Raw genomic sequence first — 13,765 nt, forward strand, 5'->3', positions numbered from 1 at the left:
TTTTACATAAACGATGAGAAACCATAAAAACATTAATTTCATCCATTCATTCAAGTGCTCGGTTTACACATGTGCATATCAGCGACTCATCGGTCTCCGAATTGTTTCCTCAGTTCAGTGTCTGTTGGAGGAACTAGAGCACTGAATGATTCATTCATCACAGGATCAGATACGCTGATATTTTGGCTTATTTCGAGTCGCAGTGACTGTCAGGCGTCTGAAAGTGAGTTTTGATTAAGTTGTAGATCTGTGCTGCTCGAGCCACAAACACTTTGAGATGATTCAGTCCGATTTGGTGAACTGGATCAACAAGTTCACCAAAAAGAACCAGTTCAAAAGAATGATTCATTTGTGAACCGGGCATCACTCTGGACCGTTTGCCTGAGGCTCTGTATTACAGGTAATAATGTTGTAAATAATCTTCAGTTTCTTGCACAGACCAACTATGATTCGCTTCACAGAACTTCAATATTTTGTTAGGGTATTAATTTTCTGTTCACTGATATGCTTTTTTTTCTTAAACACAAAATAAATGAATCACCAAGGACCAGGTTCACAAATTGCACTCAAGGATTCATTTGCGAATCAGACTGATTGGATTAAAGATCCATTCAAAACAACAAAACACAGATCAAATGATCCAACTAAATCCATTCAAAATTATCCAAATTAAACAAACCAATGACACAATGAGCCAGTCAGAGCGAGTCTCCAGTTAACAATTCAGTGAAGAATGGACGATCTTCAGAGCTTGAGTGTGCGTGCGACTGATAGCACAAAAATATGATTACTAATGTTGAATTTTAAAACTGATTATTGTAAATGGAAATCATATTTAAATCGCAAGAGAGGCGCAGAACAGTCAAACCAACTCCATAAAATTCTAAAAATCATTTATCATTTATAGTAATATAAAAAATGCCAATTTAAATATGTTTCCTCATTACGACTGCAGAACAGTTACACCAACTCAATAAAATTATAAACAATCACAATTTATATAATTCATAATATTATTTAAAAACCCAAAATATAATGCGAATTACTTAAAAAAAAAACTTCAACTGATTGGATTCGTAAGTGGGGTTTCCATTCAGAACAAGTTGGAGGTGCTGTTTACCATAGATATGTATCATAGTTCCTCAATTAGCAAACCTTTCATGGTCTGCTATATGCACAGCCGTCCACCATATTCAAGGGTCAACTTGATGACATTTCACCATAACAGTAACATAAGTTACCGATGTTTCAAACTTGTAATATCGAGTTATACCATTTAAAACACAAAAACCAACCACATTCTCCACCTGTGCAAGGTTAATCAGGTTTCTTCGGAATTTAAATCCAGGTGGTTTTACAACCAGCGGCTCTTGCAGGATTGTGGCATTTTTTTGAATTTTTCATTGATTATTATGGTGACGTTCATGTTGAACCATTAAAGATGGCGGACTCATCTAGGTGTTTGCGGCGCAGGTCGAGATGGGGCATCTACCTAGACATAGCTATGCATGTTTAGGGTGTTTATCTCAACCCAAGGGCCGTCATCACAGAAGCCGTCCGCAATTTCGTGAGGGAGGGTGCATTTTTTCAGTTTTGGATTAAGATTATGAGATTTGAGTCAGTTTGGGACTTGCACGGATGAAGTGTTCACGCACAAAATAGCATGTGTGCACTACAAATAATAAAGTCCAATTTTGGATTTCATGTGTACCTACGGTAACGCACATGCAAAAGGTGTAGTCGATTTTTCTGTATGAAACCTTCAGCACTGCAGGTCACCGTGGAGCGGGGTGAAGACATCGCTTTTAAGCGAGCCTAAATGACCTTGTAAATGTGTGTATTAATTTGCCTCATGAATGCATTCCCAAAGAATATGTGAACAGGAACCATAATGATTGAGTATTTTACCAAAGCCGACGCTGTCTTGGAATTCTGCCTTTTGTGTTTTCCTTTAATCATCCACAAATCCAAAGTGGAAACTAAGGACCCGTGTTAGGCTTTGAAGCAGCTTAGACAAATGCTTTTGGTGAAAGACATGTGATGGCTCCTCAGACACAAAGGTGCAGGAGTCACGCAATTAGGATTTTCGGCTTTTGGCTATGTGAGTCTACTGGAAGAGCCTCGCGGATGCAAACAAATGTTTAGATCACATCACCAAATCGCTTTTGACAGACAAACCAGAGGCTTTCACCAGAGCAGAAAGATTAGAAAGCTATACAAGTGACACCAGCACATTCTTTAATACTACATACAAACTCAGTAAACACCATGCATTAGCCACCCAGACCCGGACGTGATGATTAGATACGAGGTCTTTCTTGGAAAGAGCGAGTCTGCTATTTGTTTTATATGAAAGCAACAGAAGGAGCAGGACACGTCTATTCATGCAGGGCTCAGCGGTTGTGTTCCTCATAATCCCATCATAAGATCCTCGTCAGCACACACAAGCAGAGAGCATAGAGCAGACACCGATCAAAACAAAACCCGCGTGCCCAAAAAATCCTAACTACTCTACTCCGAGAACGAAGGTCCGTTGTTTCAAAAACAAGCGCTGATAGCGACTTGGCCAGGGCTCCTGAGTCGCACTCAGTCAGTGAAGGGTTTTAGCCCTCCCCGTCTCATTCATTTCACAGTGTCGTCTTATGATTTACACACTCAGATTAAACCCCCATAATCGCTTTCACCCCGTATTGTTTTGACTGATATTCACACGTTTTTTAGGATCTGCTTCGTGTTGATTATCGGCGTCATTATAAAAACTCACGATTAAATACAATATAAGGTTGCCCAGTCTAAAGAGCTTAATGCACCAACAATAACATCAAAAACACTACATATTTTAATATGCCTCTTTGCATAGGTCCATATACTGACTTTAAGGTTACTAGAAATATGCCTTAAGAATTTCAAATATTCATAATTGTATGTGTTTGCTATACTGTTTGTAGTAGGATGATTATTTAGTTTTAATTGTGTTAAACAGAAATAAACACATCATATGAAATTGTTCTGCAGCACATGTGGTTTTAGGACAATTAACGATAAATATTGAGATTTAAACATTCTGTAATAATAATTATGTAGTATTACTACATAATGTAAAAAAATCAGATCTGCCCCACAACTTATAGTAAAAAAAAGAAAAAAAAGATAATGCGAGTATTGGTTTGATAAAATTATATAATAAAATAAATAAAATAAAATAAAATACAATAACAATTAAATATAAATAAAATAAAATAAAATAAATGAAAATAAAATTAAACATAAAATAAAACTAAATAAAATAAAAAAATAACATAAAACTGAAAGAAAAGATTCTGACGGCTGCTGTTATCAGACACTTAAACAAAAAATACATAATCTATCATCTTAAAAACATATATATTAATATTAATTATAATAATTATTTCTAGGAGTCAAAGTACCAGATTTAAGTTTCTTTAATATTTTCATTTATATGAATATGAATCGTTATAATTATTTTCCTAGGGGTGCAAAGTACCAGCTTTTAGTATTTTCATTTAATATTTATTGATATGAAATCGGAAAATTTACACTTTGTGTATTATTTTTTAATTTAGATTAACAATATTGTTTTTACAATCTTAACAATGTGAAAATTTGTATCTCCCCAATCAGGTATCCAAAAACCAAAAAGAATAAGTAGCACAAAAAATTATAAAAGATTCTGATATTTCTGATATCAGAGACTTAAACAATAAAAACAAATGAACTGTCTCATAATAAAAATAACAATTATTATATATTTAAAAAAAGCTGCATCAGTTATCCAAAACATACTTATATTAAAAATGAGTCATCAGTGCTATAAATGAGAATCCCACCAAAAATAATGTCAAAAAGTAACTTAAAAATAAATAAAACAATAATTATAATTCATATGCTATCAAAAATGGCTTAAAAACAAGTTAAAAATAATCCATTATTATTATTTATTACATTATGAAATAAATAATACAATAAGAAAATATTATGCAATTATTTTCACACACGACACACACGAACGCACACACACCTATATAATACTATAGATATGATTTAGATTTATATATCATAATTTTTTTTTTATTGACATTAACAATTTCATTGTTCTTGAATGCATGCAAAATAATCAAAAAATATTAAGTGAATCTGTATCGGTTTGCTTAAAAACAAATCAATCTGTGTGATGGTCGAAGTGTTTGTTCACATGACGGGCCACGGCAGGCTCTCGCCGCGATCACTCTCTGTATGTTTGCATTAAGCTGCCCATCAAGCCATCAAAGCCACATTTAAAGTTGATTTCCAAAACAAACAGGCCGGCCTTCTGCTGCCGTGGGCTCCCAGTAGCCGCGGGTTTTGTTTCATTCTATCCTTCTCTCTCTCTCTGTTGTCTCTCCCCCCCAAATGTGAGTTTCATCCTCCTCTGTAGCATGTGCCAGTTACATCCTGTTCTGTGAGTCAGTCGAGCTCCAGGACCCGTGGGGAATACTTGTCTTTGTGGCTGAGCCGGGAGGGCTAAACGAAATGGGCCCGTCTTGACACTCTTGCATCCTGATGACTGTTTTAATAAAATCACTCAGAGCGTAAAACATTACTGCGGGGCCAGACGCTGCCTGATTTCGATAACTTGTGTCCCTCTCATTAGATCAGTGTGAACCTTGCTGGGGTAAACACACGACTAACTTACTGAACACATGAGGAGATCACAGCCAGCACCGAGAACCCAAGTACACCTGAAATTTCCAGCAACACTATGGACTTCAAAAGAGTTTAAGCTCCACTGGCTTACTGCAGCTGTGGGCTTGATAGGGCTATGTGCATTGCCACCGAACAATTTTTTTTGTATAGATACTAAATTTTAACCACTATAAATATTTAAATAACACTATCATTAAATAATAAAATATATAATAAATCGTGATTTGAATGCTGGTATGCATTATATTTGTGGTAATAAGTTGCATTTAAATCACTTATATATAATAATATAAAATTAATACTATATTTTTTTTTAATAATGTACTCAAATTGTTATACGTTTAGTATATATATAATATATGTATTTTTAACTTAAAGTTCTAGTTGAAATTTTTTTATTTTCACATTTTAAATTGTTAAATGCAGCCATATTATTTTTATTATCATTAGTCTAATTATTTTTATCTACTAATAGAGGGTATAGTAGAAATGACCAGGACATTAGTGGATATCTTGTAGTGTGGGTTTTAATGTAGAGTTTGATCCGATACTAAAGAATATTTAAAATGATTACTTTGTTAACATATAATAAATGTAGTTTATAATTGTTTTACATTTTCTCAGTAGTATATAATAGTATATCTATATTTAGTGTATATATATATATCTAGTAGAAAAGATATATTTATATATATATATATACTAAATTACCAACTTTAACATTATTTTGTTGTTAGTTAGTTAGTGTTTATATATTTAGTGTTAATCTTGATAGAATGTTTTCCAAAAAAAAAATCAGTAATTTTGTTTTTATGCTAAATAGATGATTGTCTCTTCACAGACCAAGAATGACCATCATTGCTATTTGTTTCTAATTCCATATGCATGATGGTCTTCCTAATTATGTCTAACCAGTCGTGTTTTGCAGACGCTATAACAAACATCTGATCTCCATGTATGCATGCCTATAAATACAATAAAAAAGTTGCACAGCAAACTATTAAAAACATACAACATTTTTTTTTATCATGGGGTCGTGGCAAGTCGTTTGACATTAACGAGCTGTCAATCACAGAACAACACAGTGGGCGGACATATGGAGGAGCCATGGGACACGCGGACCCTACGTGCTTCACTGCCCCCGGGAAGACCGAACAAGTGCTGAGCTGACCTCGGCTTTCTTTCAAAGGTCACGCTCCCCAAAACTGAGTGAGAATAAAGTCCTTGACCAGAGCGTTTTTTCACTGTATATGGATGTATATTCTATGAGGAGTACAGTGTGTCCCATATGATACACTTTATTGCACATTGTATCATTCTGAGGTCATGTGAGCTTTGTGTGAGTTGTGGTTTGTTTTCTGCTGAAATAACCAGTAGTATGTTGGAACAACATAAGCAATGATTATCAGGTGATATAGTAGTCCTGATGATAAGTCAGAAATGGGGAAATACAAAGCTAAATTAAAGAAACTACAGGTCAGTTGTCAGTTTTTGAGATTTTTGTTTATTTGGCTTTTCGTTGATTTTATTTATCTACTGTTTTGTGAAAATAGTTTTTTTTTTTTCTACTTTCAAGCAGCACTTACACACACACCGAACTTACACAGTTTTATCTGAAGGTTTTGACTGAAGGATTTGTTCAGACGATATCATTCGCACAGATTAAGTCTTTTTGTGTATCTGTAGCTTTCAATTACAATACAAATTTAAAAAGGATTTTTTTTCTTTAAATTAGTTTGTTTATCCATCCTTCTGCAGCTCTTACATAAAACAAAATTTTTACAGTTTTACTCCTCTGTATATTCTGAAGGTTTTACTGAACGGATTTGTGTTCATATATCATTCACACAGAGATTTTAGTCGTTGTTTGTATCTGTAGCTTTCATTTACAACACAGAATTTAAAGGATTTTTTTCTCTAAATTAGTTTGTTTCTCCACAACTACTCTGCAGCACTTACATAAACCAATTTTACACAATTGTATTCCTCTCTATATCCTGAAGGATTTTTACTGAAGGGTTTGTTCATATATCATTCGCACAGATTTTGTCTTTTTGTATCTTTAGCTTTCAATTACAACACAAATTTAAAGGATTTTTTTTTTTCTCAAAAATTAGTTTGTTTATCCACTTCTGCAGCTCTTACATAATTCTGCAGCTCTTACATAACCCAAATTTTACACGTTTTACTCCTCTGTATATTTCCTGAAGGTTTTTACTGAAGGCGTTGGTTCATATATCAATTTGCACACAGATTTTGTCTTTTTGTATCTGTAGCTTTTCAAGTTACAATACAAATTTAAAAGGATTTGTTTCTGTAAATTAGTTTGTTTCGCCACTTCTGCAGCTCTTACATAAAACCAAATGTTACTGTTTTTACTCCTCTGTATATTCTGAAGGTTTTTTACTGAGGGGGTTTGTTCATATATAGTTCGCCCCTGGTTTTTAATAACATTTTCATTTCCTAAAACATGGCGACAATGTAATTTTTTCTGGCTGATAACAGTATTTTCTGATTTATTAAGTTGATAAAAAGAGAAAAGGGGTCCAAATCCTTTTAACCCTAATGTCAACAAAATTAAACAAGGCTGGCTTTATTTAATATTCAGATTAATTTTCTGGAAATAAAAAATAAAACAAATCAAGTTTTGCATTATAATCCTTTATCGTTTGAACAGTGGAGCGTTTCAGATTTGTGTTTTGGCCTACAGCTGTCATGCTAAGTTGCCTAATTCCCTCTCACAAAGTTACTCCCACATTACCCAAAATGATGGAAAATGACACAACTACTTCCGAATCGGGATTAATATGAAGCTGCTGTCTGTAGCAACATTCTGCCTGTGGACAGATATCTGAAGAAAAGCCACACAGGACATCATGTTTGTAAGTACACTAAGCATATTAAACTAGATGCAGTCAGTATTTTGGGAGCATCAAGACAAACCTAATAGGATTCAGATGAACAGCTGTAACATTTATATTTAACATGCAGATGGAAATTACTGGCATGAAAAGCAATTATAGCATCAGTAGGTCAGTATGGTGGTGTGTTTTACATCAGCTGCACTTGACCTGCGACTCTTTAGCAGTTCCAGAATCTCACTTGTGTAACATGTTTTGAAGCTTGTCACATTCAATACACACTGCAGATCACTGACCTTACTGACCAAAGAGTCAACGGTTTAACTGGTTAGGCATGGGCCCCTGCGTGGTAGATGCCAGAACTACACATTCTATTTCAAAGAGCATTTTAAATTTCTGAGTGGAGTATATTCCCATCCAATTCTTGAATGGATTTGATAACTTCATTGATCTTTGCAGAAATGTAACCACAATAAACCACCTGATTAATAGAGAAGCTGAGCTCTACGTTAGAAAATCACAGGTGAGATAATGAAGCAAATAAGTGGTGTACGGGACTTATGCCTAATATTTTAGCTGAAACTTTATGGTTTTGTAACACACATCTGTTTAAAGTGCAAACTAGTTAACCTACGGAAAATCCCCTTAACACACAAAACACTTGCAACACAAATCATCAGATTATTATCATTAATTAAAAGTATTTAAAAAAATAATAATAATGCAATTGAAATAAAGCTAAAATAAAAATGTTTACATAATAAATGTTTGGATAATAGTAAATTGTTAAAATAATAAAATGCAAATGAAAATTTCAAAAGAAAAAGAAACTGAAATAGCTGTTTAAATACTAGAATTACTAAAACTAAACTAAAATTAATTAAAGCTAGATATGAATATAAAAAATGAATACAAATAACAAAAGCACATACAAATATTAAAACTTAAAACTAAATTTAAAATTAAAACTATAAAAATAAAAATAAAATAAAAAACAACTGTCAAATGATTAATCCAATACATTATAAATAATGAAATATGCTTAAATAACACTGGCACAAATCAAATGCATCCAAAATCATCTTATAGGTTATTTTGTTCTCCAGTAGAAGAAAAAAGAAAAATAGGAAAAAACCCCAATAAAACAAAAAAAAAAACAAAAAAAGAAAACTTTTATTAGCACCTTTCATTTAACTAATGCTAAAATGGTAATAATTAAGCATTTTTAAAAAGTTAATTTCAACCAGTTTTTCCCTCTATTCAACACTTAAATGTGGAATTATATAAAATTAGAAAATGCGTTTTCACAAGGGGTTGAAAAGCAAACAAATATATAAAAGCCACCAAACACCCATTGAATGGTATTGAATTATTTACATTTTATATAATTTATTAAGAAATAGTCATATAAATAATCTAGTATATAATTATATATATATATATATATATAATGATAAGGAAAACACACTAGTTGCTTTTGAGAAAAATCTCTGACTGCATCTTTGCAATACAAGTGCTGCGGCGAGGGGTTGGTGTGAGCTTAACTTCAGATATATTCAGAGCAAACAGAGAGGACATACATCACTATGTGTGTGTGTGAAAGTGTGAGACACTGTACTCCGTGTTCTGACTGTCCAGTGTTGTGTAACAACCTCAAAGACAGATTATTTCCACTAATGGCACATCCATTGAGACGCAAGTGCATTGGGGCACAAACAAACACAACATAGCGTAAAAAGTCATGGGTAAAAAGTCAAAAGTGATTGTGTGGCTGATATATCAAAGCTTGGTTTTTGTTGCTCAGCAATCCACGACAATCTCCAAACACACCGCGCAGATTACTGTCTTTATGTTGGTATCATGCCAGTGCGTGTCCGAACAAAGAATGGACATATTAAACTCTCACTACGCCTGACTGGAATAATCACTAACCAAGATAAAAGACATCATTAGTGCTCACAACCAGCTGGGCTCAAAAGGTGGTCCGGCTGAGCACTGTTTCAGAAACAGGATTCAGACTCAACAAACCCAGCAGGCTCACTGGAAGAGAGCGCAGGAGCAAAGCCAGCCATCGGCACAACACGGATGAGGGTCGGTCACATGGGTTTCACAACCATCTGCCTCAACCGGCATTCCCCCTGAATGTGGTACAAGACATCAGCCGTTTGCTCCAGAGCGAACTACAAGCAGCTAGTTTACATAACGATTCCTCTGATGCAGCACGATTTCAGTGACAATTGCAAAGACAATGAACCAAATAAAAGCAAGCAAACTCAGTGTGATGGTACTGAGAGCAGAATGATTTCAACAAATAATTATCTGAAAGCTTGGACTTTCTTTATTCAGTACTTGCAAAACTTCCAAAGAAAAGTGTCCAGAAATGGTCATCCCGTCCCGCAGGTCAATGAGTTCAGTGTAACTCCACGTGAACCGAGGTTCTCAGCGGGCAGGTCGCTTCCCTAAAAATGGGTCACAACTGACCCTTCATTGTGTGAACGGCTAGGATACATGCTTATCAACTTTCAGAAGAGAGAGAAAAAGCTACTCATGTATTTTTTTTTTTACATCAAAATCTGTCCAATTAAAAACTATAGTGCAAATCCAATGTGATAAATTAGGCAGACATCAACACAAAGCTCAAAACTATACACGAAATGAAAGAAAATACTAATAAAAATAAAGGCACATGACAAAATGACTACAACTTACAATAAATGAAAATATAAACTGAAAATATAAAATAAATACTACATAAAATTATTAATAAATACTGTAATATATTATATAACTAATAATAAAATAAAACTTGCACAAATCCGCTGCTAATAAATTAATAAACAAAGTAAAAATGAACTTTTAATTAGTACCACAACACTTCAAGAAAATACAACCCAGTCTATATTTTAGGCACACATAGAAATATTATGAAATAAATAAACTTTATACTAATGATAATGACAATGAAAAAAAAAAAATATATATATATATATACTAAACTGGCACATTTTTTGCAACACATGATGCAAAAAAAATGTGATATTTTATTCTTGTTGATATTCATATTCATATTTGTACTTGTACTTGTATTCATATTCGTATTCGTATTAAGCCAGGCTATATTATAGGTGCAAAAAAAAAGATGTAAAAAAAACAAAAACAAAAACCTATTTTCTCTGCAAATAACTTGCAATAAGAGCACAGAATATAGTGCATACAGCTATTATACTGGACGAGAAATGTAAAATCCTGAAACAAAAGTATAAGGAACACTAACTAAAAACAAAGAGGCAATCTCTCTTTTTAATTCATGCATTTGGCAGATGCTGTGATCCAAACATCATTTATCAGTTCACAGAGCTACAGGAACAACCACCAATGCACTGGAAAGTGAAAAACCAGTGAACTTTTCAGTCGAATCCATTTTCAAATCCACACTTAAAAATACTCCTCAGTGTTATAAAACTATAGCAGGTCAAATGGCGATTGAGTAAACGATGCCTCACAACCAAATCATGCATGATGAATTTTGCATCTACTTGGGTCTGCCTTGCTGGAAGAAGCTTTTTACAGAAGCACAACTCTATTATAAAACATTCATCCAAATCCCTCTTGTTTCATTATGTAACAGGATTTATGCCTTATTTTGAAAACACTACAAGTTTTCATGGGATAGAGAACATTGCAAACTTGTTTTTCTTGGTTTAAGGTCAAACACAACAGCTTTAATCCTATAAAGCCTGACATATCAATATATAGTCAAAAATTATTATATATATATATATATATATATATATATATATATATATATATATAGATATATATATCTATTTTAGCTTTAGATCTTTAGACCAAATATAAATGAAAAAATTGCATGTGTTTTTATTTCATATATCAGGCTTTTTCTGGCTCATATAGTCTGATACAATGAGAACATAAAGGAAAAATCAGCTCAATTTCATTCAGAGACCTGACCAAAATAGGCAATTTGGTGCAAATGCTGATATTTATATGAATGAAATTCTGACGCTTGTAATGTATATCAATGAGATCTTTATAACAGTACACAGCAGCTGTTTAACATAAAATGATGCATATATAAGTCATAACTCTATATCTCCATAATATGTCTTAGGTAAGATGAGATTTAAATAATGCAATGCAATCCAGTGCTGATTGAGAGATGAAGAAATAAAGGCTCCTCAGAAGATGTGAGATGTTCTGGAGGGCTTGTGAAGATCATTCCTCCGCTGAGGAACAGTGAAAGTAAAGCTTCTGGAAACAAATGTTTTCCTCAAAATGTCCTGATGATCAGAGTTGAGACTCTAAAACATGATTGATGGAGAATCAAGTAAAGCTGAGCTGCTTTCAGTCCAGTAAGAGTTCATCTGGAGATATTACTGCAGTTTTCGTGACCTTTACTTGATCAAAAACACGCGAAAGACAAGTGGAGCTCCGCTCCTGATAAATGCTCCACACACAAAAGCCTTGTTTTTATTCTTGGTGACACCAAGTGTGTTTTAATCCTAATGAGTTTAAAGGATTTTACTCCTGCAGACAAACAATCACAGAGGTAAGGAACACATCAATGAAATCAAATGCTTTGTATAGTAGCAATACTCATCATATCACATCAGAGGCATCCATAAATCAGATTAAATCTTTTGTCAAATAGATATTTGTAAGGATCAGTGCATCACCACACTGCAAGATTATCACAGTAGGTAACCATTCGACTCTTTCCTCGATGATGCAGATGAAAGATCATAAACAATAATATTACAGGCTGATCCACAGGATGTCTGTTACATCTCATCCATTCACAGGAAATAGGAAAAGGCAGATCCTATTTAGCGCCCAAACTTCGGAATAATCTACCTAACATTGTTCGGGAGGCAGACACACTCTGTCAGTTTAAATCTAGATTAAAGACCCATCTCTTTAACCTGACAAACACATTACATACTATCACATTTCTGTAATTCAAATCCATTAAAGGATTGTTAGGCTGCATTAATTAGGTCAGCCGGAACCGGGAAAACACTTCCAATAACACCCGATGTACTCGCTACATCGTAAGAAGAATGGCATCTAACTAATATTAGTCTGTTTCTCTCTTATTCTGAGGTCACTGCAGCCACCAGATCCAGACTGTATCCAGGTCAGATGGTGGATCAGCACCTAGAGATGACCTCGACAGCCCTGTATGTCAACTAGATGAGCCCCAGATACTCTGTAAAGACCTCGGCGACCATCGGCACACAGACCACGGGAACCAGACAAGACCTCTGCACCTGTGTTGCAGGCTGGAATTAAAATTAAATTTCGTCTGGGCCAGAGGAGAACTGGCCCTCTGACTGAGCCCTGGTTTCTCCTTAGGCTTTTTCTCTCCATTTCTGTCACCGATGGCATTTTGGTTCTTTGCCTCTGTTGCTTAGGCTTGCTTAGTTAGAGACACAATTTCTGGCTACATTGCTGACTTGACTGCACAAACACTATTGGAAGAGAGTTGAGCTGGATGATGACATCACTGAATCAATAATGAACTGTCTTTAACTGATAAACTGACTGTTTTGGATTATTCTCTTGCATTATCAGCACACATTTTTTTCCTGTTTAAACACTGTAAAGCTGCTTTGACACTATCTGTATTGTATAAGCACTATATAAATAAAGGTGACTTGACTTGATTAACTAATGAGATATTGTCAAGAGTTACTAAAGATACTTACTTTTGGACAGTTGTAATTCATGTAATTTTGAAACATCAGTTTCACAAAATAAATACTAAAATTGTTTACATTAATGTACACTTGACTACTTTTTGGATTAGATTATAATAATATTTATAATAAAATATTTTACGACGGATTTTCACATTTTAAGATTAAAAGTCTATGTTAAAATAAAATTCTAAATTTTATATTTATAAAATTCAATATATTAAATATATAAATAATTTTATCTGAATTTACATTTACAAAATATTATGAAATATATATATATACATATATATATATATATATATACATATATATAATATATATATATATATATAATATATATAATATATATATATATATATAATACATATATATATACATATATATATACATATATATGTATATATATACATATATATATATATATATATATATACATACATATATATATATATATATATATATATATATATATATATT

The 13,765-nt window shown here is 33.4% G+C and overlaps 1 protein-coding gene across 1 annotated transcript in view; it reads right to left on the reverse strand.

Annotated features, from left to right (window-relative positions):
* Window positions 1–13,765, reverse strand: part of LOC109098641 (echinoderm microtubule-associated protein-like 6) — a 494,728-nt gene that overhangs the window by 211,410 nt on the left and 269,553 nt on the right.

Source organism: Cyprinus carpio, chromosome A11 (genome assembly GCF_018340385.1).
Source record: "Cyprinus carpio isolate SPL01 chromosome A11, ASM1834038v1, whole genome shotgun sequence".
NCBI lineage: Eukaryota > Metazoa > Chordata > Actinopteri > Cypriniformes > Cyprinidae > Cyprinus > Cyprinus carpio.